General features: G+C 41.1%; 1 protein-coding gene across 1 annotated transcript in view; it reads right to left on the bottom strand.

Moving 5' to 3' along the window:
- Positions 1–25395, bottom strand: part of SLC45A4 (solute carrier family 45 member 4) — a 143163-nt gene extending 117768 nt beyond the window's left edge. Inside the window, exon 1 of the mRNA XM_043963746.1 lies at positions 25268–25395. The gene's annotated coding sequence lies outside the window, so the exon portion shown is untranslated. The remainder of the gene's footprint in view (positions 1–25267) is intronic.
- Between the last annotated feature and the right edge of the window lie 2134 nt (positions 25396–27529).

The following is a 27529-nucleotide window of genomic DNA, read 5'->3' as shown; positions in this document are numbered from 1 at the left end:
TTTTTTAAAAGATCACATTAAACAGAACTCTTATAGCTCTAAATTCACTAGTTTTTTTCCCCCTACTACACCACATTTATTCAACCCCTCTTGTTCCTCTACACGTCTTGCTGATCACTACTGGGGAGACCTAATGTGAAATGTTTCCTGAGGTAGATGTGACCAGACAATGGAAAAAAAAAAAGTTTGGAGAGAACCATGGCTTTTTTTTTTAAGTATGTGGGACAATGGGGGTTAAGTGACTTGCCCAGGGTCACACAGCTAGTAAGTGTCAAGTGTCTGAGGCTGGATTTGAACTCAGGTATTCCTGAATCCAGGGCCAGTGCTTTATCCACTGGGCCACCTAGCTGCTCCCGAGAATCATGGCTTTTTATCACTGTCATGAGTACAGAAACAAAGCACCTATAGATAACAACCATAAACCAACCTCCTTTACCTGAGACGAATAGGAAGAAAACAAAAAAGGCATCTGAATCACCAAGATGGAAGTCAAAAGTTTCTGTAATAAAAAGCTTATACACTCAGAGACCCAACCCTTAGGCTCTCTGAAGCTTCTTAATCTTAGTTTGCATACAATTCTAATAAGCTTGTGAACTATCCCATTGGAACATTACTGGAACAGAGGTCCCCTAGCCATTCCAGGAAGCATATGTAATCAGCACAGAAGGTGTTTTTTTGGGGGGATAAGCCCCCAACCTTACAAAAGAACATTTCCCAAGCATCCTAAATAGGATGTTTATCATAAATCTTCCAGTGGAATCTATCTTGCACCTATGTGTATACATACACAGAGCACCAGTTTTCAAACCTAGGTAGTAAACTAAATTTTTTAGATTAGCAAGGATCTATACAGTGATTGAAAAGGACCCTCAAAAACAAAAAAACAAAAGGACCCTCAAATTCATGGTTTCATAGGCAGTTCTCCTTTTCAGTTTTCTTCTATAGGAAAATGTTCAAGTTTATTAATGTTAATTAACAAAAAGTGTAACTTTACAACATTTTAAGAATAGGCAACCTCCTGTTCTGGCCCAAATAAAGACATGTATAGGTGGCACAGTAGATAGAGTGCTGGAACTGGAGTCACTAAATTCAAATCTAACCTCAGACATTTAACAGGTGTGTGACCCATGGCAAGTCACTTACGCCATTTGCCTCAGTTTCTTCATTTTTAAGATGAGCTGTAGATTGAAATGGTTTGCCAAGAAAACCCCAAAAGGAGTCATAAAGAGTCACGCAGGATTAAAAAAACAACTAAACAACAACAAATGTAGGGACCTGAAACTATTTTTGGTGAGAAAGGGATGGTGGGGAGAAGCCAGTTCTAGGTTACCTTCTTCAGCCACCATAGTACCATCAATGAAGAATAACCCAACGACTGTGACATCTGGAACATGATTCATGGCACCACATTTACCGGGCTCCTCCTTGTTCTTCCTTTTGAAGAGGGCCAATGACATCACTGGGTGATGTCTTGACTTGTGTGTGAACTGGATTTAAGTTAGGCTGAATTGTACAAGTCATCAATCTCACTCTCTCTCCCAGAGTCATTAAAGTCTAATGGCAAGACAAAAGGCAAGATGATTGGCCATGGCCTTGGATGCAATGGATGACCTTGGCATCTTCCATGTATGACTAAGTTCTAAACATTCTAAAGTGCCTGCTTCAGCAGCCTTCATGGCCACTGGAACAAACTGTTCTCATCTGCCCATTCTGCCAGGGGAAGTCTTCACATGATACCCCCAACTCACTGATGGGTCTGACAGCGGTTAGTTATCCTCAACCTGGTTTAGCCCGTCTGCCTAGACAGTTTTTCCAGGGTGTGGCCACTGCGCATGCTATAGCTTCTTGTAGTCACAGGTGAGAGCTGAGTGAAAGGTGGACACCAAAGGAGGATGAGCAGCCCTGAAAAGGGCTCAGCAGTCCTTACACCAGAGGCGTTAGTCCTTCCTGGACACCTCATACACCATTAGGCTCCTAGGACTTAAGGAACAGGTAGAAATAGGGAAATGAGTGGCCTGAGACACATCCAATGTAAAGTCTAAAAAATTAAGGGCTGAGTGGGAGTGAGAGGAGAGAAAGTGGTGGCACTTGTCCATGGGCTTTCAGGTTTAGCTACAAAGAGCAGAAGACACATAGGATAGTTAATGGGGATGAAAGAGTCAAGTGAGGGACTTTTTTCAGGATCAGGAAGACATGGACATGTAGGCAATAGGAAGAAGATGATCTGGTTAAGAGGGAAGAAAGGAGAAAACCTGGCTTACCCCAAAAGCAATACTCTCTCAGGAGTTCTTGACCACAGGATCAAATGATCTGCTGACGTAATGTGAGATGCCAAAATGACTTGCTGTGTTATACACCTGCCCAAAGATATGTCTGATTCTTTCAGCCATATTATTATATTTGATCCTCACAACAGCCACAAGAGGTAAATGCTATTACTACCTCCATTTTACAGTTGAGGAAACTGAGGCAGAGGTTATATTACTTGCTCAGGCTCATCAGGCTATTTAAGAGCCTGAGGCCTTATTTAAACTCCAGTCTCCCCACCTTGGGAACGAACCTAGGTGGTACAATGAATAGAATGTGGGGCTGGAATCAAGATGAGTTCAAATTTAGCCTCAGATGCTCTTAGCAAGTCAACCCTGTCTGTCTCAGTTTCCACATCTATAAAATGAGCTGAAGAAGGAAATGGCAAACCACTCCAGTATCTTTACCAAGAAAACCCCAAAAGGAGTCACAACTAAAAATAAAAAAAAAAACTACAACTTCCTATTTTGTGGCCCAGTGATTTATCAATCCACTTCAATACCTAGCTACCTCAAGGAAACGAGCTATATATTATTCCTTCTGTTTTCCCTACGGCATACATCTATGAACTTAGTGCCCAAATGAATGAGGTGATAACCATATTCTCTTTTTTGTTTGTTTGTTTTGTTTTGTTTTTGTTTTTGTTTTGTGAGGCAATTGGGGTTAAGTGACTTGCCCAGGGTCACACAGCTAGTAAGTGTTAAGTGTCTGAGGCTGGATTTGAACTCAGGTACTCCTGACTCCAGGGCCGGTGCTCTATCCACTGCGCCACCTAGCTGCCCCTAACCATATTCTCTTGATCAAGATGTGAGCGTGTCTTTCTAGCCTCCTCTCCCCAAATTGTAAAGAGAAAATACTAAACTATTTTAACATCAAAAATACTAGGTTGCTATGCAATGCTATATGGATTCAATCCATTATAATCAATGGATCATTAACCAGTAAGTGTATGACTGTATTTAGCACTACTGTTAGCCCTGGGGGAGATAAAGAGGAAGACTAGTTACCAACTCTCAGGGAGCTTACAATCTATAAAAGTGATCTAACACAAATGAAAAACAACTACAATGAAAAAAAAAACACAAAACACACAAAAAGAGATACAAAATATTCGAGAAAGTTAGAATTAAAAGGAGAAAAAGAAATAAGGGAGGCTTGGTAGTAGGGGTAGCATTTGGGGCATGAACAAATATAGCAAAGCAACAAAATTAAGAAAAGCACACACTGGGACAGCTAGGTGGCTCAGTGGATAAAGCACCAGCCCTGGATTCAGAAGGACCTGAGTTCAAATCTGAACTCAAACACTTGACACTTACTAGCTGTGTGACCCTGAGCAAGTCACAACCTTCATTGCCCTGCAAAAAAAGAAAGAAAGAAAAGCATATGCGCACACGCACACAGAACAGAAACCAGTCCAGCTCTGAAGATTATAGAAACAACATGTTTAGACCTTACTTGAAAAAAGACTATCTGACACACAATCTTAAGAGCTAGGGAGAATAAGCAATATTCTTTTTGCTAATATTCCAATATTCCTTACCTGGATGGAATAAACACTATATGCAAACATCAGACAGAGCCACTTCTTTAACATTAATAAACCATTAGAGATCACTTCTAGTGGTCTGTGCTAAACCACTGACAAACACTTGTCCTTTAAAGAATAAAGCTATGCTATAGAATAAGTAAAATTAATTTCTCCAAACAGGCCAATATAGATAAGGAAAAGTTATTATTGATGGATAAATAAAAGAGGGAGGGGATTAATTAACACATGATCCTTTTTATTAGTTCATTTCATACCAGTATCACAGTCATAAAACATAAAAAACTGAAATTTATTTGGTGTTTAACTCTCTTCCTTTCTATTCCCCAATAATTAATCAAAAACATATCTGAATTTTACAACCATAAACCGACATCACCCACAGGACTCTTATCAACAAATAGCTGGACTGCCACAAAAGTTGACCAAACTGTCAAGAATTAACCAAAAGCCGATGAACCAGCTTAGTGACAATTTTATACAGATCCCCACCTAGAGTAAGATGCAAAATACTTAACTCTTCTCCCATACTTTTGGAATGGTTAACATTAATTACAGCTTATCTTCTAATTCCATTTTTTTTTTACAAAATGCTTAATTTTAGAAATTAAAATTTAGAAATTTTAGAAAATGTTAAACTTTGTAAATTTTTTTTTGTCAAGACTGCAAATACATTTCACAAAATGGAATCCCCAATGTGCTACCTTTTATTGTAGTTGGCATGGTTGAGAAGAATACTTGAATGTTTCCAATTTTATAACAAATTACTTTTTAAAATAATTAAGGTTTGCATATACTATATGCTACATAAATAAAAGATAAATACCATCCTTAGCTTACAATTCAAAAGTACCAACACAAATATAAATCCATAACAGTGTCCCCCCCCAAAAAACCCCAGAACAAAAACATGAAGTGTCCACATTACTAAAAAGCATGTAAATAAATAACATTTCAAGAAAGACAACGTGGTGAAGGGTGGAGAGCTGTTAAATTCCTAGAGAGAGCTGGTTTGAATCCTGGCTCTTCTACTACTACTACTACCACTACTACTACTACTACTACTACTACTACTACTACTACTACTACTACTACTACTACTACTACTACTACTACTACCACCACCACCACCACCTAACACCAGCACCAGCATCTAGTACCTAGCTATGTGGATTTCAGCAAATCACCTTAATTTCTCAAAATCATCACTGGAGTTAAACTACATGACCTCCAAGGTTACTCCTGGTTCTAAGGTTCTGTGACTCTATGACTAAAGGTTTCTTATTTTTAAGTTAAAAAATAACAATTCTCAGGGGAAGCTAGGTGGCGCAGTGGATAGAGCACTGGCCTTGGAGTCAGGAGTACCTGAGTTCAAATCTGGCCTCAGACCCTTAACATTTACTAGCTGTGTGACCCTGGGCAAGTCACTTAAGCCCAAGTGCCTCACCAAAAAAACAAAAACAAACAAAAAAAAACCATTCTCATGCCCAAAGGGCAATGAAACTGTGTATACCCTTTAATCTGGCAATACCACTGCTAGATTTATATCCCGAAGACATTCCAAAAAAGAGAAAAAGACCTTTTTGTACAAAAATATTTATAGCAGTTCTTTTTGTGGTGGCTAAGAACTAGAAATCAAAGGAATGTCCATCAATTGGAGAATGGCTAAACAAGCTATGGTATATGATGGTGATGGAATATTATTGTGCTATAGGAAATGACAAGCAGGATGACTTCAGAAAGGCCTGGAAAGACTTGTATGAACTGATGTATAGTGAAGTGAGCAGAAGCAGGAGAAATGTTGTGCACAGTGACAGATATATTGTTTGATGAAGAACTATGAATGACTTGACTATTCTCAACAATACAATGATCCAAGACAATCCCAAAGGACTAATGATAAAACATACTGTCTACCTCCAAAGAAAGAACTGAAGCACGCAACACAGACTGAAGCATGCAATTTTTCACTTCCATTTTTTTTAATTCAAGTTTTCTTATACAAAATGACTCATCTGGTCATGTTTTACATAATTCCACATGTATAACCCATATCTGATTGCTTACCAGCTCAGGGAGGGGCAGGGGAAAGAGTGAAAGAATTTGGAACTCAAAACTTTAAAAATTTTTGTTATTTTTTAAAAAAAGAAATAACAGTTCTACTTCACTAGTAAGGACATTTTATTAATATTGATTCAAAAGAAAAATTGCTTAAGAGCTATCACAGTGAAGGAATGCTAGATTCTACATTACAAGAGTTTGAAGTTCTAGCTCTGCCACTTCATTAGCCTCATTACCTTGGGCAGGTCATGACCCCTCTGAGCTTGCTTCCTTAGCTGTAAAACCAGGGATAAAAATAATTTTACTATCTACTTCACATGTGAGGTTCTTACATAACATGAAAACTGATTTGTAAACTGGCAAACACTATGCAAATGTGTTCAAGTTAAAAGGCAATAAAAATCATGGACATTTACAGAATGTTTTAAGGTTTATAATGACCCCAATTTGAACAAAACAATTCTCTAGGACAGATGATATAAATGTTCTTATACCCGAGGAAAAGTCAGGAGTCAGAGTCCCATAGGCAGTTGGATGTTGGACATCACATCCCTCTGGCAACTCCTGAGGCGGCACTGGTGAAACTGTATTGGCTCTGCCTCCCCTTTGGATCCACCAATGTCTCGGAGAGGGAAAACCTGCTGCATGGGCAACAGCTTGTTTTCCATATTGATCTGCCCAGGCCAGCACCCTGGAGAGGACACTCCAGCTACTCCTCATGGGGCAGATACAACAGAAAACATAGCCACACTGTGGCCTACGGCTCTTCAACACGCTGATCCATGGTTGTCAGCGACTGGCGGAGGCCTACTACTACTACCCAATTTTACAAGGTAAAGAAATGGATGCAACGAGGGCTTAACTGACTGGTTACAAAGCCAGTAAACAGAAGTGAGGGTCAGCCAAGATGGCTTCCTGGACAGAATCTGGCTGTCTAGCTTGCTCCCCCCTCACCTATTCCAGTAAAACCTAAAGTTCCCACCAGATAGGCATGATCAAGAAATCCTCCTAAGAAACTACAGTAACTTCTTCCACCACAGGATATGTAAAAAAAGCCAGCCAGCAGCCCAAGGGCCATAGGAAAGGCTTCCAGCATTATCTGTTACCAGCCAGAAACCTCTGTAGTCTGCAAGGCTCTCTCCCTTGAAGCAGTACAAGCAGAAACATCCACTATACCCAGATTGTTTGTAAATTCATAGTGGGGGACTCAGAAGTCACCATGGCAAGGGCACCTCTGACCTGGGTATCCTAGAGCCTAGCTTCTAACTGTGGGTCGCATCCCCACATGGGGTTATGTAACAATGTGGGAGTCACAAAAAATTCAGCAACAGTAAAAGGTTATGTATACCTATTTTATATACCTATATACCCAGGGGCCTCTAAAAATTTCTCAGGCAAAAAAGGGTCACAAGTGGAAAAGCCCTGTCCTGGAGCTCCAATATCACTAACACCCTCTTTTGAGATACCATAGAAATCTCTAAAGATCCAAGATCACAACTCAAAGGTCCAGGGAGCTCTAACTCCAAGAGGGGGAAGGAAAGGTCAACCAAGACCCTGGGTGACTCAAGGCATGACCAAGTAGGGCCAATCATCCCATCCAAAAGCACAGCAGTGAGGAGGCAGCTACATGGCATAGTAGATAAAGCACCAGCTCTGGATTCAGGAGGATCTGAGTTTAAATCTGGCCTCAGACACTTGACACTTACTAGCTGTGTGACCCTGGGCAAGTCACTTAATCCTCATTGCCCCACAAAAACAAAAAAACAACAACATAGCAGTGGGTGGAGCCTGCTCCTAGCAAAAAGCCCCAATCCAGGAAAAATGGATAAACCAAAAAGAACAAATCAGTATAAAATTTATCATAGATCTAGAGTCTCCAAAAAGGAACAAATAACTCAGTAACTGCAAACTATAACTTCAAAGAAAAAAAAAAGGATTCTTCTACAAAAGAATTACATTAAACGCCTAGAAGAAACAAAGAAAAGATAAAAATCAAATAAAAACCCTTGAGGAAAGAGAGGAGAACAATAGTTTCAAAGATAACGCAGTAACCATAACCAAGTAATGTTATCTCTATAAAGTTAGAATAGATATAACAGAAATCAATTACTTCATGAGTCAACAAGGAATATTAGAACAAAAATCATATGACAAAATAGATTAACACTAGCATTTATATTTATTTATATAGCACTTTAAGGCTTGCAAAGTATTTTACAAGTATCTCATTTTTATTTGATTCTCACAACAACCCTGGGAGGTAGGTGCTATTATAATCTCCATTTTACATATAAGGAAACTGAGGCTGTGAGAGGTTAAATGACTTGGACAAAGTGAAGTTGAAAACAGTTTGGTAGAGAATAATCAGATTCAATAGGTTAACAACTGGGGACTGGGGGAAGGGAGGTTTAAGGAGAATATTACTAGTTAAGGAAAATCATTATCAGTCATAAGCAAAATAAACTTCCTGATCCTAAAGAGGGAGAAAAAAAAAGAACAAAAAGGAAAGAAAACCAAAAAAATCAAATCAAATCAAAGACTTAAGGACTCTGATCCAATGCAATGTCTCAGGAATACTGATGGAAAGCATGTTACATATTTGGACATAGCCACTGTATGGAATCATTTTGTTTGACTATGCTTTTCTTTAAAAGGGTTTTCTCTCTTCTGTCAGTTTTTTTTTAATGGGAGGGGATATAAGGAGAGGGTTAGCAATACTACTGTCACCCAAAAGCACCATTTAAAATAATGCAGAAGAGAAATATGTTCAGAAGGAAGTACAAAGACAATTTTGAAAGTCACATGTGGAATTTATTTTATACTTTTAAAGGAAGTATTTTACGAAATGGAGATTCATAGCTTCTTTTTGCATATCACTGCACATATGGAAATGTGTTCATTTTTAGTGAGTAAATTCATTTTTTTTTAATTTAAGGATGTCAAACTCATGTTTGACTTTAAATCCAATCAACTAGAATAAGAAGGAAAGCATTAGAAATGGGGAGAAAAATCTTTGCATCCATTATCTGATAAGTCTCAAACATTTAAAACCAAAAGCAGCCATTTCCTAAATAAATGATCAAAGAGTATAAATAGTTCTCAAAAGAACTGCAAACTATATTTCTCCGAAACACTAACTAGAGAAATATATACCAAAATATTTCTAAGATTTCACCTCCATAGCTAACAAATTAGAGTTGATGGAGTTGTGGAAAGGCATACACACTATTACAGTGTCCTTGGAGTTGTGAACTGGCACAAGCAATTGTGAACTGGTAGAAAGCAATTTAGAATTATACTAAGGAAGTGACTACAATGGTTCATATCCTTTCAATCAGAGAGCCCACTGTTGAGCATGCTACCCAAGGAGGTCAATGATAAAAAGAAAGGTCCTTAGAAAGAACTGGAAAGCAAGTAAATATCCATCCAACTGAGGAAAAACTAAATAAACTGTGGTGCATTAGAGAAGTATGGACAGACTTACATGAACTGATGAAAAGTTAAGGTTAAAGAACCAGAAATATATGCAGTGGCTATAACAATGCAAATGGAAAGAACTATAAACAATAGAAACCTAAAGCTGTAAAGATATAAAGACTGAGCTTGGCTAAAGAGGTATGAAAAGGTACCTCCTCGAGAAGTATGGACAGACTTATATGAACTGATGAAAAGTGAAGGATAAAGAACCAGAAATATATGCAGTGGCTACAACAATGCAAATGGAAAGAACTATAAACAATAGAAACCTAAAGCTGTAAAGATATAAAGACTGACCTTGGCTAAAGAGGTATGAAAAGGTACCTCCTCCCACATTTCTTAGGAAAAGAGAAGAGACCTCTAAGTATGGAACATTGAAAGACTTTACTATGCTCGTTAGTTTTTCTGAACTCTTTTTATTCTGTTATTAAAAAATGATTCTTTGAAGGAGCAGATAGGTGGCTCAGGAGTACCTGAGTTCAAATCCAGCCTCAGACACTTAACACTTACTAGCTGTGTGACCCTGGGCAAGTCACTTAACCCCAATTGTCTCACTTAAAAAAAAAAAAAAGATGATTCTTTGAGAAGTAGAGAAAAGGGACATATTGGAAAATGTACTTAATGTAAAAAAATTTCAATTAAAAAAATTTAAGAGTGTCTGACCACAGAAAAGAGTTAACATAAGCAGTGTACAATTGATATAATCAAATAGCCATTTCAAATTTTGTATATTACAATGACTGTCACCTGTAGAGCATAACACATTGTTAGAAACAAACGTTATTTCCACAAAAACTTTCTTCCAAACTAAAATAATTATGGATAGCTTCTGTAACAGAATTTAGTTCTAAGAGCTTTAAACTAGTCTTAATGCAGTCTTTCTTTTACATAGACCCACTTACAATGTTTTATGTCTTAGACTGCTAGAGAATGTAAGCTGATATTACTGTTAAACCAATGGTTGTCTATAGAATAGGGGCACAAAAAAGGCACAGCAGCCATTCAGCTTCCAACTCAACTTCTATATTCCCTATTTATAAAATGAACTCAAAACCAGTTTTTGGACCCAAATTGACTCCTTTCAATTGAAAACAAAACAAAACACAACTTTATTTTTCCAGCCACATAGCTAAGTGATAATTCATCAGAAAAGCCAATTTCATCCATTTGAGGGTGGCAGTGTGCATATCTGTGTGCTTTAGCATTGACCTTATAGCTTTAAAAATCAAAACATTTTACATAAATGGAAACTAATCTGCTAAAATATAATTAAAGTATTTCTACTTCAAGAAGGAAAGCTGGATTCAAATTTCCAGTGAAAAATTCAGGTTAGGTAGGATTTTTACAAATGGGATCATTTGTACAGTTAATCTTCTGTTTGTCATATGATACTTTCCCCATGTTCTATTTTGTTTCAGCTATCAAGGTTATTTCTCAGGTTTAAAGGGGAAAGTTTCCTTTAAAAGATGCATGGTACAGAAGAAAAGACTTCATTTCAAGTCCAAGGTTTTATACTTGTAAATCTGGTAATTAACAATCAACAGATATTTACTAACTACTATCAAGTTTCTGCCACAAAGCTAGGGAGCTGGAGAATCAAAGACCAAAAAAATAACAGCCCACCCTCCCTAACTGCCCTCCAAAACCCCCTTCAAAATAATCCCTGATTTCAAGTAGTTTACATTCTACTGTGCAAAAACACCACCTAAATATAAAGTACAGGCAAAAAAAAAAAAAACAACGGGAAGGTAATAGGGGATTGGAGTGAAGAGTGGAGGGGGAGGAAAAGAAGGGGAAGATCAGAAAAGGTCTCTTAGAGGAGAGGAAACTTGAAGGAAGTTGGGAAGAAATAGTGAAGAAAGGGTGGATTCTAGGCATGGGGGAACAGCTTATGTCAAAACTGGGAGATGAAATGTCATTTGTGAGTAACAACAAGTAGGCTAGATTGGCTTGTGATTGTTAATGACTCTCCCAAGATGTGGGGTTTTCTTGTCAAAGATACTGGAGTGAATTGCCATTTCCCTCCCCAGCTCATTTTGACAGATGAGGAAATTGAGGCCAATAGGGTTAAGCGACTTGTTCACACAGGTACTAAGTGTCTGTGGCCAGATCTGAACTCAGGAAGATGAGTCTTCCCGACTCCAAGCCCAGTGTTGTATGTTCTACGTTCACTGTGCCACCAAGAAAGCAAATGACGGACAGAAAATGTGTCAAGTCTGGAAAGGTAGGTTGATATCATAACTGTGAAGGATTTTAAATTATAAGCCATGGGGTTGCTATTTTATCCTAGAGACAAAAAGAGGCCACAGGAGCCCTTTGAGCACACTATGGTAAGAAGACCTGTGGTTTAGGATTGTGGGCATCTCTGTGGAATGAATGGTCTGGAACAGGGAAAGCTGGGCTGAAATTCCACTATCAACTTCTCTGAATCTCAGTTTTCTTATCCACAACATGGGATAACATTAACACTGACTACCTCACACTAACTTTTGCAAGGAAAGCACTTTTTACAAAGCACTAATATATTTTTATTGCACTATATAAATGTGCACTATTATACACTACTTTAATAATCTGACAGCTCTGATCAAGGAGCTGGAGGAGCTGGTGGCTCAGCAGATAGAACACTGAGCCTAAAGTCAGGAATACCTGAGTTCAAATCTTCCCTCAGATACTTCCTAGCTGGACAAGTCACTTTTAACCTCTGATTGCCTGAGAAAAGGATTCACTGGCTCTCCTGGAGAAGGAAATGGCGGGGCAGCTAGGTGGTGCAGTGGATAGAGCACTGGCCCTGGATTCAGGAGGACCTGAGTTCAAATCTGACCTCAGACACTTTACCCACTTACTAGCTATGTGACCCTGGGCAAGTCACTTAACCCCAATTGCCTCACCAAAAAAAAAAAAAAAAAAAGCAAATGGCACACCACTCCAGTATCTTTGCCAAGAAATTCCCATGGACAGCTATTATCCATGGGGTCCCTTAGAGTCGCAGACAGGACTGAACAACAACTGCTCTGATATAGAGCCTTAGCACAGATTTCTTGGTTGTTATTTTTTTGTTTGTTTGTTTTGTTTTTTGGTGAGACGATTGGGGTTAAGTGACTTGCCCAGGGTCACACTGCTAGTAAGTGCTGTGTCTGAGGCTGGACTTGAACTCAGGTCCTTCTGACTCCAAGGCTGGTGCTCTATTCACTGTGCCACCTAGCTGCCCCCCTTTTGTTTTGTTTTTTTTTTACAAGGCATTTAAATGTTTGCTAAAACTAACTGCATCAGAAATTCTGTAAATACTCAACCAATATTTAGAGTTAAAATATAAATGAAGGGATGCTTTCTTCAGTCTTTTTGCTTCATAAACGCCTTGTCAGGAACAGATCAACTTATGTTTCGAATGATATTCTTTGTAAATAAAGCTAAGAAACAGTTCAGTAATTACCAAAAAGAATGAATAAGAGGGCAGCTAGGTGGCGCAGTGGATAAAGCAACGGGCCTGGATTTAGGAGGACCTGAAATCAAATTTGGCCTCAGACACTTGACACTAGCTGTGTGACCCTGGGCAAGTCACTTAAATTTCATGAACCCCGCCCCCCACCAAAAAAAAGAATGAATGAGTCTGAGCTTATTTTTAGAAAAATTCACTTCTTAAAAATCCTAAATTCACTTGGGTTTCTATCTAATTCCTTCATACTATTTGTTCTAGTATCCCACAGTAAAAGCGTAAATAGGTTAAGCATTCTTTCTAAGCTCTAGACCATATACTAGATCAAGGGCTTTTAATTATTTTTGTGTCATGGCAGTCTGAAGAAGTAAGTCTATGGACCCCTTCTCTGAGTAATATATTTAAATATATAAAATACAGAGTTACAAAGGGAATCAGTTATATTGAAATGCAATTATCAAAAAAACCCCTTTTTTTTAAAGCTCACAGACCTAAGTTGAAAAACCCCTGCTCTAAAAGAAAGAACATAGGATTGATTCCTTGGATACAATCTTACTAAAAAAGCAAGGATTGTCATTTACAGCTTCAAAACAGAAAGAGAACACAAACACACACACATACACACAGAGCACTATACACTATAGTATTTGCTATAGTATCACACTACAAGCAACTGATACTCCCAAAATAGTCTCACAAAAATTGTATGAAAGGAAGTTTTATACATTAGTAGACCACAATTGTAATATAAAAGATCATATAAATTTCAAGTATTGGGGCAGCTAGGTAGCACAGTGGATAGAGCACCGGCCCTGGATTCAGTAGTACCTGAGTTCAAATCCAGTCTCAGACACTTAACACTTACTAGCTGTGTGACCCTGGGCAAGTCACTTAACCCCAATTGCCTCACTAAAAAAATTAAAAAATAAAAAATAAAATTTCAAGTATTCAGCATTATGAAAACAACTTCCTATCTTCACTCATAAAAATGCATTATGTTAGGGGGCAGCTAGGTGGCGCAGTGGATAGAGCACCGGCCCTGGAGTCAGGAGGACCTGAGTTCAAATCTGGCCTCAGACACTTAACACTTACTAGCTGTGTGACCCTGGGCAAGTCACTTAACCCCAACTGCCTCACTTTAAAAAAAAAAAGCATTATGTTAGATTTTACTAAATTGTTAGACTCTCCTTTATGGCATAAAACTATTACATAATAATGCACTCTAGAGTCTTCCTCCCAACCTAGCATAGCACCATGAATACCACAAGTGTTTAAATTCAACTGACCAAACTTTCTGGGCTTTGTCTAGATTTTTAAAAATTTAATTTAATATTAATTTCTTTGGGACTTTCAGCTAGAAATATTTAATGCTGGAAGAAAGGGAGTGAGGAGGGAAGGATTTATGAAGCAGCTACTACAAGCTAAGCTTTACAAATAGTATCACGTTTGATCCTCACAACAACCTGTGAGGTAGGCACTATTATTAGCCCCATTTTACAACTGAGGAAACTGAGGCACAAGGAGGTTAAGTGACTTTTCCAGGGTCATGTATCTACTTAGTATCTAAAGCTGGATTTGAATCCAGGTCTTCTTAATTCCAGGCTGCCTCTAAGCAACTTAAGAACTTTTGAGTATTACAGAGAAAACTGTTCTTCAAAATAGAGATTGGGGCAATTAATTACTAGAGACTAGATTACTAGAGAGTAATTCATTCCTTTAGCATTGCAACCAGGTCCTCTTCTTTTCCCAGCCAATCAAGACTCACATCATTTTCCATTCTCTATGTCCCTTCTCCTTTACCCAGCCTTGACCACACTTCTGAGTATGAGTCTAATCAAATCTCACTTGAGTCCAAACGGGAAATATCGTTTTCCCCAAAACACAAATACCATGGATATATGTTTGTTTTTTATTAAGATCTAGGACCCAACCTAATTTTTCTTGGGGGTTTCTAACGTACATCTTTCTTGGAACTGTTTCTGTTACACACTCTCCCTTTCTCCTCCTATCTCACCAATCACAATTAAATCTCTTTGGCCAACTTTTCTTCATCCATTGGCCCCTCCCCAAATGTAGGCATACACATCACACAAAGACGGTACAGTCCTTGGATCTCCTCTTCTTTTAAAAGGGCCTACTAAGTGCCAGCTGGGAATACAAAAAGAGGCTAAAACAGTTCCTGCCCTCAAGAAGTTTAACAATCTAAAGGGGGAAAGGACTTGCAAACAAATATATGCAAAGCAAGCAATAGACAAGATAAATAGGAAATAATTACAGAGGGAAAGCATTGGAATTAAAAAGAGTTGGAAAAGGCTTCAGGTAAGAGGTGGGATTTCAGTTGGGACTTAATGAAGGCCAAGGAGGTCAGTAATCAGAGAAGAGGGAGGGAGAACATTCCAGGTATGAAGAACAGGCAGATAAAATGCACAGAATCAAGAGATGGAGTATCTTGTTCAAGGAACAGCCAGTTCCAGGAAGCCAGTCTCAATGAATCAAAGAGTACCTGTTGGGGAGTAAGACACAACAAGATTGGGAAAGCAGGAGGGGGCTAGGTTATGAAGAGCTTTGAATGCCAAACAGCATTTCGTATTTGATCTAGGAGGCAACAGGAAGCCACTAGAGTTTAATGAGTGATGTGATCAGACTTGAGTTAGGAGAATAGATTTGGAGTGAGGAGTTACTAGAGGCTCACAAGCAGGCTACTGCAGTGACAGTATGTGTGCATATCCACCAGCCCTTAAACAAAGGAGACCAGTTACCAGTAACCAGAAGTTACTTCGGGCAGAGATCAAGGCTGGTGAAACTTGAATTGCCCAATATGCGAGGAAACTGAGATATATTTGAGGCCCAGGTCTCTGGAAAACCACCCAGGGGAAGGAATAAGGAAGTATAGAAGTATATAAGGAAAAAAGACTGAAACTAAGATCTCAAGAAGGAAACTCACTTAAAGACCTTGAACACAGATAAGTCAACAAGAAAGATATTAACAAAAGGGAAGATCACTTCCAGATCATCTAAACAAGTCCGGACAGCTATACAAGGCCAAAGAAAATTAATATATACCTGATGAGGTAGATGACCCTGTGAATTCTCAAGACAGCATGAAACTATTGCAGTTTATTCCTGAATTGTTTAAGAAAGAAATAAGTGTGAAAACAATAATCATCCAAAAGTTGAATAGGCTATCTTGGGAGGTAGTGGGTTCTCCTTTATTGTGAAGTCTTCAAACAAGGGTTACATGACCACATTTTAAAGGATGCTGAAAAGGCATTCTGGGTCAAACATGGATTAGACTAAATGGCTTGTGAGGTCCCTTCTAGCTCTCAAAGAAATTCCATGATTCTAAGATGATATACAAACACACTTATAAACCTTAGAAAGGTTAAGTTAACATCAACTGGGAAATGGCAAATGATGATATACGAATGTAATGTAACTGTTACCGAATTATAAGAAATGATAATTATGAAGCATTCAGAGAAGCTTAGGAAGACAAATAAACAGATGCAGGGTGAAATAAGCATAACCTGAAAAATACACAACTACAACAACGTTAGTAGAAAGAACAAAAAAAAAAATTAAAACTGTATGCTATGTGATTCCAATGGCCAAGCCCCCACCTTCCCTTTTCTTGTTGAAGTAGAGGGCTGTATACTAATCAGACTTATTTGATATGTTGCCTAATTTTAATGAACTACTTTCTTCTTTCTCTTTCATTCTTTGTTACAAAATTTGGCTTGCTTTGGTAGGGGTACATTGAGAAGTGAGGATGGTTTAAAAACAACCAATAGAAATTAAAAGCTGGAAGGAGGAGAAAGGAAAGGTATGGAAATTATTTCATCTCATTATGTGACTTACTTCCTAGATTAAGCTTAACCCATTTTGATCTCTCATTTTCCCTTACCAGTTAAGATTATTTATAGTACATTAACTTGCATTATGACTATGCTGCTTTGTAAAGAACAGGACTGAGCCTATATTAGGTACTCAGTAAGTGCCTTATGGATGATGCAGTTCACTCCTGTGAGACAACATATGCAAATATTGGTAGTTATTATTCATGACAAAGATCATATTACAAAATGTTGGAACCTATGAGCTGGAAAGGGACTTGGAGATCTATCAAACTACCTATCAGCAAACCACAAACTTCACATAAGGAAACAGACTCAGAGAATTAAAATGACCTACTCAAAGCCACCTAGGTTGGAAGTAGCAGAGAAAGGCCTAAAACCCAAGACTCTCTGGCTTCCTGTCAGGTGCCTTTTTTTTTTTTTTACCCATACTGACTCCTAACAAACTGAATCTTAGATGTTGAGAATCCAAAGGGACTTCAGGGTTCACTTATTATTCACTATATAATATGCAACAGATGCTCTTGTTTTCCCTTTTGTAAGATGGTCAATCCCTCAACAGTCTGAGGACACATTTTTACAACAGTATTTTATCAATACTTGGGGGAGGGGGTGGGTGGTGATTTCTTACCAAGTCAGTAAACATTTAAAATTCTTTAAAAAGCCATTTACCGGGGCAGCTAGGTGTTCAAGTGGATAGAGCACTGGCCCTGGAGTCAGGAGTACCTGAATTCAAATCTGGCCTCAGACGATTGACACTTGCTAGCTGTGTGACCCTGGGCAAGTCATTTAACCCCAATTGCCTCACCAAAAAAAAAAGAAAAAGAAAAAAGCCATTTACCAACAAGTATTTAATAGAGCAAGAACTAAGCATTAAGAAGCCTAAAAAAAATTCTCACTCAAAGGACATTTTGAAACTGTCATATTCTAAAAGAAGGGTTTTTTTTTTTACAGATTTTAGTGCTGAAATTAAACTAACGTAGATTAAGGAGACTATTTTTTGCCATGGGACTTGGAGGGGTAAGAGTGATTTAGATCCTAGCTTCTTAAAATGTGGGTTGCAAGCCCATATGGGGTGAAATGTTGAGGTCAAAAAATTACAAATAGATCTGGTCTGGTTGGAATAAAAAAAGTGTGACAGGGAATAATGAGCAATAAGCCTGGAAAGATAGACTGGAGCCAGATTATAAAAGGCTTTAAGTGACAAAACAATTTGTATTTTATCCTAATGGCAAGAGGGAATAACTCCAAGTTCTAAAGCAGGAGAGCGGGCAGTTAGGTGGCACAGTGGATAAAACACCAGCCCTGGATTCAGAAGGACCTGAGTTCAAATCCAGCTTCAGACACTTGACACTAGCTGTGTGACCCTGAGCAAGTCACTTAACCCTCATTGCTCCACCTAAATAAATAAATAAATAAGTAAATCTGTTGGGCCCTTAAGCAGGAGAGTATCATGGTCAGATTCATGCTTTAACTGAATGTGGGGGTTGTGAAAAATTTGGCAACAGTAAAGGTTAGTATACCTATTCTATATACCTATCCGGGTCACATAAAAATTTCTCAGGTGAAAAGGTGATGCAAGTGGAAAAAGTTTAAGAAGCCTAGATTTAGATTATGTATTAAACTCACTGCAGTCAGTAGAGCGCTTACGCTCCAGCGTCCTTACTTTACTTTATAATTTTCCCTCTTGTTAGATTTGTATTATGCAAAACTACTCCCTCTCATGAAGAGCTTAAATCCACTAAGGAGAGTAAGAGAAGTAGGACTATCATGAAATCTAGCCCAACAAGTACTAGTAAATAATGGAGATATGAAAACAGTACCAAAAAATTATTCCTGTCTTAAAGAGTCTATATTTTCATTATGTAAATAAAAATTGGAGAAAGAAATAAACACTGATCAGAGGGATCAGAAGAGACTTCCCCAAGGACCTATTTGTACAAAAATATTCATAGCAACTCTGTTTGTGTTGGTGGTGGTAGTTGTCTGTCTTTTGTTCTGGAAGAGGATCATGACATCAGGAGGTGATGTCATGACTCGCACTGAATTGGATTTAAGTGAGAGAGGGCTGTGCAAGGTCACCAACCTTACTTTTTTCTCCAGAGCCATCTGGGTCCAGTGGCAAGATATACATCAGGATCACTGGAGATGGCCCCAGATGTTTAAGGCAATTGGGGTCAAGTGACTTGTCCAGGGTCACACAGCTATTAAGTGTCTGAGGTGAAATTTGAACTCAGCTCCTCTTGACTCCAGGGCCAGCACTCTATGCACTGCACCATCTAGCTGCCCTCCATTTGTGGTAGCAAAGAATTGGAAATTTAGGGGGTGTCTATCAATTTGGGAATGGCTGAACAAGATGTGATATATGATTGTGATGGAACACAATAGTATTGTAAGAAATGATGAGCATGATTAAAAAGCAGGGAATTTATGCGAACCAATACAAAGTGAAATGAGCAAAACCAAGAGGACATGGTACACAGTAAGCAGTACTATATGATGATCAACTGTGAATGACTTAGCTATTCTCAGCAATATAATGATTTAAGATAATTCCAAAGGACTCATGATGAAAAATGCTATCCATCTCCAGAGAAAGAACTGATGGGGGTCTGAATGCAGATCAAAGCATATAATTTTTCACTTAATTTTTTTTCTGGGGGGGGGGATTATTTGCATGATTATATGTGTATGACCTGTATCAAACAGTTTACCATCTCAGAAAGGGGGGAAGAGGTGAGAGGGAGAGAATATGGAACTCAAAATTTAAAAATTTTTAAAAACATGTTAAAAATTGTTTTACACACAATAAAATAAAATATTAAATTTTTTAAAAAGGAGGGGAAAGGGGGCAGCTAGGTGGCACAGTGGATAGAGCACAGGCCCTGGAGTCAGGAGTACCTGAGTTCAAATCCGACCTCAGACCCTTGACACTTACCAGCTGTGTGACCCTGGGCAAGTCACTTAACCCCAATTGCCTCACAAAAAAAAAAAAAAAAGGGAGGGGAAAAGGCTTCCTCACAGGAATTGGCACATAAAGGTTCTGTGAAGGAAGTTGGAAACTTTAGAAAGCAGAGATGAAAGGGGAATATATTTCATGTATGGGCAACGGCTAGTGGAGAGGAAGATGAAATGCCAAGGTCAAGAAATTACAAATAGATCTAGTCTGGTTGGAATTAAAAAAAGTGTGATAGGGAATAATGAGCAATAAGCCTGGAAAGATAGTCTGGAGCCAGATTATAAAAGGCTTTAAGTGACAAAACAATTTGTATTTTATCCTAATGGCAAGAGGGAATCACTCCAAGTTCTTTAGCAAGAGAGTACCATGGTCAGTCATGCTTTAGGACTATGGAGGATGTAGTAGAGAAGGGAAAGTCTGAAAGTCAGGAGTTCAATTAGAAGGTTATTGAAATGACTGAGAGATGAAGAGAACCTAAACTATGGTGATGGCCACTGCATGGAGAAAATTGAACAATGATCAAGAAGTGTTGTGAAAGAACTGAGATCATTTGCTAACTAACTCGATAGAGAGAGTGTGATCATCCAGTGAAGAGTCATTGATAACTTCAGGGTTTTTACCTTAGTGACAACCAATGGCAGCGCTCTCAACAGAAAAAGGGAAATCTGGAGGGTTCATTTTCCAACTATTCAATTTGAGATATCAGGCAGTTAATGATGAAGAATGGCACTTAATAACAAATAAGCATAATACAAAATAAAATGTCAAAGAATGAAAAAAACAACAAATGTGATCAATCTTCTGGCTCAGGAGATCACAGAAAGCTACAAAGGAGGTGGGATTTGAACTAGCCTTTGAAATCACATGAAGCAAGCATACAAAAACACATTTATTTCTTATCCTCCCTAGGATCACAATTTTCAAATAGTATTTCATTTAACATCCACAAGTTACACACATATACCCCTTTTGAAAGTGGTATTCTTAGGATTACCATTAGCAATCACAAGTTATCTGCAATCAACCCAGTCCTGACCAATTTACCTCACTGAACATCAGGCTAAGAAGACACTAGAGAGGGACCTTTAAAATCACTAAAGCCCACCCCTTCTTTTTATGGAGGAGACAATGAAGTCCAAAGTTTAAGCGACTTGCACCAGGTTATAGAGTTGATTAGTATTAGTCATAACCCATCCTTGTACAATATAGAAGTTGAGTTTTTGGACTATATATGAATGGAGAGGGTATAGGACAAAAGATTAATGGTGATGGTAAAAAGCTAAGTACTAAACTTAAGTCAACCTAGCATCCCTTTCCCTACCACCATTCTGCTAATAATACATTAACTAGGGGGAGCCCCATAAAAAAAACAAAAAACAAATAATAATAATACATTAACTAGACATACCCATTTCAACATCAGGAAACCAAAGCACAAGCTTTAGTGCCCTATTTTCCTTACACACTCCATCTGTAAATCCATGCCAGGCTTTAATTGCTGCAGCACTGTCCTTTCACTTCAGACCTGCATGGTTCCAAACTGCTTAACTCCTCCCCTCAAGTCCTTAGTTGAATATGCACTATACAATATGCAATAAATGCTCTTATTTTCCCTTTTGTAAGATGGTCCAAGGACATTCTCCTATACCTACCCTGTTCTGTTCCTTTTCTGTCACAAATAACTATCTCCTGACCCATCCTCCAATTCTGGAGAATAATATATCAAATGGGGAGATAGCTCAAAATTTGTAGCACTGACTTTGTCTCCATTACAATTTGTAATTAGGGCATACAGATACACACAGTGGGTAGCTGGCTGCATATTGATATATAAGAAATGGGATCAGAGATCCAGCCATAATGACCTCATTCTTCCTCCTCACATGGTATGTTCCATCTCGCTTCTGTCTTTGCAATGTTTGTATGTGCCATGGATGGAATACTCTCACTCCTTACCTCTGCCTCTTGAAACCCCAGGTTTCTTTGAGGACTCAGTTCAAGCCCCTTCAGCACGAGGCCTTTCCTGGTCCTACCATCTGCTCTAAGTACCTTTTATCTGCTTGCTCTATTTTTTATATACCTACATATATGTGCATTGTATCTCCCCCATCCATTTAAGGTAAGCTTCCCTGAAGGGGGGAAATGTTTCACTTTTGTCTTTGTATTCCCAATAGCTGGCACAGCAGCTTGCCCAATAGTCTGGCAAGCAGATAAAACAGGCACTTAAAATGTTTGTTGATTGACTGAATTCACATACCTAGAGCTAGAAAAGACTTCACTTATCCCACTTCATTTAATGGATGAGGAAACTTGGGCCTAAGGTTGTCATTTGTATAAAGAAACACAAGGTGGTAAGCACAAGAGGAAGATTTGAACCCAGATCCTTGGATTTGAGAGCCAATACAGGTGATAGGCCCTAGTCCTCAGAAGATGAAGGCTTCCAGGATGTTAGCTAGATCCTCTGTGGAGGATCCATGGGAGAACATAGATGAGAACTAAAAAGGCTAAGATATGGTGGATTGTGATCTGTACCAATGAAATGCAATCACACATCCATTTGAGGATGTCACCTACCATATTACACTGTGCACAGGAATTGATTTCTAGAGCTCTAGTTCAAGTCCAACCTTCACTTTACAAAAAGGAAGAAGGGGTAGGAAATGAAGTTAAAAGTACCACGTTAAAATGAATGCAAAGTGATTTCATATTTGTGATGAGGTTTGTATTTCTTACCCTCTCAATGAATGGGAGAAGTGTAGGGGAAGGAGAGAATTTGGAATGAAAAATGAAAACTTGAATTTTTTTTTAAAAGAAAAAAAAACAATGCAAAATAAAGGAGTCTCTCCCATCCATCTCCTCCTTCACTAAGACTATACGGTATAATGACCATTTCATTTCCACTTCAGAAGCATCATCTTGAACAATTTTCTGATGTACTATATCTTTTCTTTATGACAAGAGAATAGTGTATTTTAGGAGAAGGATGATCTTTTTTTCCTTTACAATCATTTCCATTTTTTAAATTGTTTGAATATGATCAAAATTCTCTGTTTTGGATAATTAATTTCTGGAAGCCTTGCCTGAAACATTTAATAGGTATTTATTATTACTGAATCTTTCATTCCATTTCCAGCCTGAACTAGTTCAGTGATAACACTCCTCAAATCTACACATCTGTATGCAAGCATCTATAATCACAAGCAAAGGTTAAATAAGTATTGGTTCATAAAAGAAAATCACTACCTTTAAAAACTGAAAAAAGATTGTATTCAAAAGTCAAGATGGAGTGGGATCACAATATACTGTTAATACTTAAATTCACTCCATATACACTTTACTTGTTTTCTTGTTTCCCAATAAAAATATACTAATTCCTCTGACTACAGACATAGGCATTCATTTTTCCCTACCACTATTATTAGCAATAATATGTCTATACTCAACCTAGAGACACTGCTAAAACTAAAAGACAGTTAACATGAAGGAAAGTGACTGGCCTATTCTCAATGCTGGTCAGAAGATCCAATCCTGGATTTTCTAACACCTAAACAAGTGAAAACCTCTCAGGCCATTCCTGCTGTTCCATAACCAGTAAGTGTTTTTGCCTACATATCCCTCTCCTTAGCTACTCCATTCTACCTTTCTCCAATGCCCCAGCATAGAATAAACACATAGTATGGGTAATTGCAAATGGAAGAACTATAGGTTCTTATTTGCTGAAACTAATAAAAACAGTATTTAGAAGGTTAGCCTAATGAATAAGAAACATAAGAATTCTATGGATTAAATGAATAGTTTAACCAATGAAGGATATTTAACAAGTATTAACTGTAAAGAAAGGAAAATTCTAAGAGAGTAAGATTAGAGGTGAGAAGAGAGGAGAATCTCTCTACAACCAGAATATGTGTGATAGGGCTTATGTCAACATCAGGAAAATTAGACAAGCTGAAGATAGGAAAACGGAGGACTGGGGTGAGTTAGTAAGTGGCAGGTTCCAGGTCTATGTCGAGGATTTAGAGGTCTCATCTGAAGGGAGTTTGTATACTAGGCTCTTGCTGGGGAAGGTCCCATCAGAAATTAGGAAGCAAGGCAGGCTAGCCCCTTTTGCAGGGTCGATGGAGTAAAGGATGGGAAGGAGACAGGCAAAGCAAAGTGGACCCTGGGGGTAAGTGGGAGGGAAGAAGGTTCTATTGCAGAACGGTGGAGAAGGGGGCACACACAGGGGGAAAACAGTGCAGAAAGTCTCTTTGCAGGGCTTGAGGAGGAGGGGGCAGGCAGTGAAGAAAACCGTCATGGAGGGGGGCCACGATAGGCACAAGGCAGGGGAGAAGTCTCTACTGCAGGGTCTGGGGGAGTCGAGGAAGCAGTGGGGAAGGCTCCACATTGCAGGGGTTTAGGAGGGGGCCATGCAGTGGAGAAAGGGGGGCAGTGGAGAAGGCTCCATACTTCAGGGGTTGGGGCTGGGAAGATGACAGGCAGTGTTGATGGAAGGACAGAGAGTGGATAAGGCTGGGGGGGGGGAGGCAGTGCTAAAGAGTGGGGGCAGTGGGGAAGACTCCCCTGCTGGGGCTGGGGGAGGGGCCGGCAGTAGAGAAGGCTCCATTGCATGGGCTGGGGGAGGTCAGCGATGGAGAAGGTGGGGCTGAGAGGAGGTCCAGTGGAGAAGGGGGGAATGGAGAAGGCTCCATTGTAGAGGGTGGGGGCAAGTAGCAGCTAAGTGAGGGCAGTGAAGAAGTCTCCCCCAAAGGAGTTGGGGGAGGGGGCAGTGGAAAAGGGTCCAACGCAGAGGTTGGGGGGGGCGTCAGTGGAGAAGGCTCCACTGCAGGCGTTGGGGGGGAGGCAACAACAGAGAAGGTTCCACTGCAGGGATGGGGAGACGCAAAGGAGAAGACTTTACTGCAGGGGCTGGGGAGGGGGGGAGAACCGGCAGTAGAGAAGGCTTCGCGGCAGGAGAGGGGAGGGGGGGCGCAGTGGAGAAGGCTCCATTGCAAGGGCTGGGGGGACGGGGTGGGGGGGAGAGGCAGTAGAGAAGGGCATTGAAGGTTCCCTTGCAGGAACTGGGGGGACAATGGAAAGAGCTCCCCTGCAGGGGCTGGGGGCAGTGGAGAAGGGGGAAGTGGGCAGCGCTGTTAAGGGGCGAACCAATCCAAAGGCCCGGGTGAAATCCAGGGAGACAAATTCAAGCTTTTCGGGGAGTGAGGGGACCTCGGGGAAGGGGGCTCATCCCCCGGGGGAGAACATACGAAAGAAGCCCGCTTGGGGCGCCCGGCGACTGGCTGAGCGGCTGGAGCGAGAAGAGATGGGGGGCCGCCCCCCCTCCCCGTCAGGTGGAGAAGGAGGCGGAGGGGGAGAAGGCGGGAGCGGGGCCCGCGGGGGCGGGAGGGAGCGAACAGCATAAACACACACACACACACACACACACACACACACACACACACACACACACACACCCCAGCATAAACACACACCACACACAGACACAGACACAGACACACACACACACACCACACACACACACCACACGCCCCCCCACCCCCCAGCGCTGGAGGCCGAGGGCGAGGCCGGGGCCGGACTGAAGGACTGACGCGGGAGGGACGGAATGGACGGCGGGGCAGCTGGCCGGTTACCTGTCTCCTGCGGCCGCGGTGGGAAATAGCCGAGGCGGGCGGCGGGCGAAGGCGGCTCCGCGGACACCCGGCCCCGGGCCGAGGCCAGCAGGGGAGCCCCCGGGGCGCAGCGGCGGGACGGCAGCGGGACCGCGGCGGGGGCTGCACCGGGCTCGGCCGCTTGCTCGGTCCGTCGGTCAGTCTGTGTGAGCGCGCACCCGGCGCAGAGGGGAGGAGCGGAGGGGGAGGGGAGGAGCGGCGGCAGCAGCAGCGGCGGCGGTGGTGGCGACGGCAGCGCGGCTCCTGAGGCTGCGGCCGGCGCGCGGGGACAACGCCGCTTTATCGGGTCGGAAACAGCCGCTCCGCGCCGCTTCCGCTGACGCAGCGCCAGCCCCTGCGCCTCCTCATGACTATGCAGCAGCCGCCGCAGGCCGCACAGGGGAGGGGGGCGCGAAGACGGGGCGGAGCCTCGGGGCGACAGGCCCCGCCCAGCAGCCAAGGCCCCGCCTCCATCCCAGCTCTGTCTCATCCATTGGCTCCACAGCCCGAGGATGCCCCACCCCCTGCGCCCCCAGCCAGGTCTATGAAGCCGGCAAGTCCCGCCCCCCGGACCCCTCCTTTTTAGCCCATCCCCCTTCCTCTCCACTCACTCTCTCACTCTCACATTCTCTCTCTCTCTCTCTCTCTCTCTCTCTCTCTCTCTCTCTCTCTCTCACTCTCACATTCTCTCACACTCCCACCTGAGGGAGTCTAGCTCCGCCCCCAGCACGCTCCCTCCCTCCCCTCCTTACTCACACACCCCTCGATCCCATTTTAGGGAAGGAGGGCGAGCTCCGTCCCCAGTGTGCCAGAGAACCCCCCCCACAACAATTGAGCGAGAGAAAGCTCCCTGAACCCCTTGAGTGCCTTTACCCTCTCCTGCCCTCTCCCTTTCCCACAGGATCACAAGTCCCACCCCTTTGGAGGTATTCCCCCCTTCCATAATCAGGACCCCCGGCCCCAAAGGGACAAACCCCGCCCCTGTTGTGCCATAAACTGTCCACCTCCCAATCTAGGTCTGTCCAGCCCTGCCTTTCCTGACTGGGGCTCCAGCAGTACCTCACAAAGCCCCTTTTTCCAGGTGGGGATAAGCAAATCCCCCAAAGCCTTGGTTTCCTAAACCTTCTGTTCCCTCTGTCCTTGCCAGGCAACCCAATTCTTGCTTCATCTCCAGACCGAGGGAGGCTGGCCTTCTCCGTCCAGCTCTCCTCGAGGATGGAAGGAGCATCGAAGAGCCCCCTCGTCTTCCACCCTTCATCGGGTCGAGCGTACAGCCATCTCTATCACACAGAGTGCTTGGGTTGATACAAATAAGCAGACCAGTTCTAGTATGCTCACTGAACTTTGAGTCAAGGTGACCTGGGGTTGATCAGTAATTTGCCTACTTTGAGATCTGAGGCAAATCACTCAATCTTTTGGGACTTAGTTTCCTTACCAATAAAAGGAGAACAATAGTAACCTGTCCTGCCTACATCACAGTGTGAGGCTCAGACAAGATTAAGTATTTGATAGTTTAAAAAAAATAGAGAAATGGAAGGCATCAGACAGGGGTGTCTCATTAGATCACCTCCAAGGTGCCTTCTAAGATTCTTTCTATATCATTTAATGTTGAAGCTCATAAGTTTATAGGTTTAGACAATCAGGTCCAACTTTTACATCTTGCACATGAAGAAACTGAGGTTCAGAGGGTTTAATGACTTGTTCAAGGTCACACAGCTAGTAAATAGTAAAAAGGGACAGGAACCCTGCTCTTCTGACTCCAAGAAAATTGCCTCATTTGTATCAGGAGCCTGCAGAAGCATGGTGTCCCAAAAGTCTTAGTGCCATTTTCAGCCTTTGAAAGGCAGGTCTGACCCTGTTGTTTGCGTAGGCACAAGCCTGCAAGCAAGCACACAAATGTACACACACTCCCCTACTCAATAAACTCCAGTGGCTCCCTATCACCATCTAGGATCAAACACAAAATCCTCTGTTTGGCATTCAAAACACTTCATAACCTTCTCTCTCCACCCCCATACCCCTACCTTTCCAGTCTTCTTTCCCCTTGCTCTCCCTTCTCCACAATACTCTGAAGTCCAGTGATACTATAGCCTCCTTTGCTGTTGCACAAAAACACTCCCTATCTTAGGTATTTTCTCAGGCTGTCCTCCCATGCCTTGAATGTTCTCCCTCCCCATCTCCACCTCCTACCTTCCCTGGGTTCTTTCAAGACCCAGCTAAAATCCTACCTTCTACAGGAAGACT

Source organism: Dromiciops gliroides, chromosome 1, assembly GCF_019393635.1.
Source record: "Dromiciops gliroides isolate mDroGli1 chromosome 1, mDroGli1.pri, whole genome shotgun sequence".
NCBI classification, from domain to species: Eukaryota; Metazoa; Chordata; class Mammalia; order Microbiotheria; family Microbiotheriidae; genus Dromiciops; species Dromiciops gliroides.
Note: the sequence above shows the minus strand (reverse complement) of the source record. Positions and strands in the feature narration are given on the sequence as shown.